Source organism: Phragmites australis, chromosome 18 (assembly GCF_958298935.1).
Source record: "Phragmites australis chromosome 18, lpPhrAust1.1, whole genome shotgun sequence".
Classification (NCBI taxonomy): Eukaryota; Viridiplantae; Streptophyta; class Magnoliopsida; order Poales; family Poaceae; genus Phragmites; species Phragmites australis.
The window spans coordinates 7979359-7981529 of NC_084938.1; the positions used below are offsets into that span (position 1 = coordinate 7979359).

The 2171-nt window shown below is 46.4% G+C and overlaps 1 long non-coding RNA gene across 1 annotated transcript; it reads right to left on the minus strand.

Moving 5' to 3' along the window:
- Positions 1-406: 406 nt before the first annotated feature.
- LOC133899724 (uncharacterized) lies at positions 407-1579 on the minus strand. The gene is made up of 3 exons (XR_009906393.1): positions 1319-1579; positions 1105-1197; positions 407-482 (listed from the first exon to the last, which is right to left on the minus strand). It is a non-coding gene; the product is annotated as an uncharacterized LOC133899724 (long non-coding RNA).
- Between the last annotated feature and the right edge of the window lie 592 nt (positions 1580-2171).

Here is a 2171-nt window from a genome sequence, read left to right on the forward strand (position 1 = left end):
TCTACGGTGTCCGGGTTCCCTCCCCGAACTGCCTGAGGACTCCTCGTGAGCAGATGACACCCCTAACACCGCCCACACCTCGTCTCAACTCACCACTCACCAAACCGACTCATCATCAACACAACCATAAGTGTGAACAAGTAATAAGTCCTAGGCTCGCGACAACGGTGGACGCCGTCGTCGACTTCTACCGGAAAGCCTAAGTACCACTAAGCATAGCGAACTAAAATTAGACCTCGATGACACCACTAGGCTCCTAGGAACAACACATGACACGTGACCGAAATGGGATAATGCATCGGCATAGGTTCTACCCAACTCAGTACCCGACACATGCAATGTATACATAAGCGTAGATAACATATTAAAATTTCAAGTAGACACGGTGCAATATGAACGATGCTTGCCTTGCTGCCCTGAATCAGAAAGGTGGGACGCCTCACGATCGCCCACGGCCTCCGGGATCGACGGATCGGCGTTCACTACAGAGAGCAACGCGTGCAATGTAATGAGCATGTATGAAATACGATCATGTAAGAAAAATATGCTCCACAATACATGACAATATTATTCCAAGATCGTACTGACCAAACCAGAATTTTCCAAGTGGTCTCAAAAAGTTTGGAGTTCCTACGAATTAACTACGAATTTTACAAGCTATCAGCTATCAGGAAAGCCTGATAAACCGTGCTCGGGTGCCCGGGATGAACAGTATCAGGGGGGATCGGTGAACAGTACCCGGGGGTCGTCGGTGAACAGTATCAGGGGGGATCGGTGAACAGTATCAGGGGATCGGTGAACAGTACCCGGCGCTACAGTAAAATCAGCCTCGCGCAGCTCCAGAACAGCAGCCATTACGAAGGGAAAAACTGAGCTAAACTAACCTGGGAGTCTCTCTAAATCAAAAGTAAAAATGCCTAGAAGGGTGTACAGGGTCTAGACTTTGCTCAACCGCCTAGCAACATGATTCCTAACTCAAATCCACATAAATCCTCATTTGTTCCCAGACTGCAGAACTTTAAGAACTTTGCAACCCTAGTTCCAGATTCAAGATCTATCCAACCAAAAATGAGCATACTTGCCATGGGAGCCTAGCAGACTCACCTAAGGTCCTTTGCTGAGGTTGGTGACCGCCAGTTGAAGGAGGAAACGACGGAAAATGGCTTGGAGAAGAGAGGAAAAACTGCTGCTTCCTTGCTTCTCCCAAAGAACACCAAACAAGTTCAGAACCAGCTCGAATTCCTTCGGGGAAACTGAAAATGAATTGGATGGACGAGTAGTCCTTGAGCTGGTGGTCTCGTGAGTACCACATACGTACCTTGATCTTGCTCCCAGAGGTAGGGATCCAAAGGGGAAAAAGGGAGCCTAAGAGAGAGAGTGAGAGAGACAGCCAACTCCAACTTGCTTCCTCAAAAAGCCTTATGTGGTGGAGTGGGTGAGGAGTACGTATGGGCAAGTTTGAGGGGAGAGAGAGCTGTTGCCCACTTATAGAGAGATATTTTCCACCCAAGTGGGCCCCATTTACCTAGAGGAAAGTTCAGACTTGCTTCCAGCTCCTTTATTTCTCTTAGTTTTTCCTTCTCCCATCTCATTGACTCAAAGTGAAGTGCTCCAGTGACCCAAACTGGAACATGAAGCTGAAATTGCATGTTTTAGGATTAAAACACACAATTATGGATTTCGGGACGTGACATCAATATTTTCATCAAGGGGGAGATTGTGAGATCATGTGATAAAAAATTGGTTTGATTGATGAAATTGGTAGAGCAAAGTATTTAGCTTAATGACATTTAGTTTATGCTCATGAGTTGCTAAGATATGCTTGGATAGCATAGTTGGTTTGATGCATTATCATTAGTTGGTTTTGCTTATGTTAGCGTGTTGGTTTGCGTGGTGTTATGTGAACTGATCCTGAGTCAAGTCGGGAAGGACATGTGCTCGTACTCGATTGTTGTTTGATTCTTGTGCAGGTGTTTCTCGAAGGCGAATGTGGTCGATGACGGATCGACGAACTAAGTTCAGGGAGGAACTGAGGTTCGGCGACTAGGTTTAGGAGGAACTGAGGTCATGGTGATTGAGGATGTCATGCGGGACGTTCGAGCTGAGAAAACAATTCATATGGAGACAAGGCTTTGCGATGGACGCATGAGGCAATCTGATTGTGAAAGGAC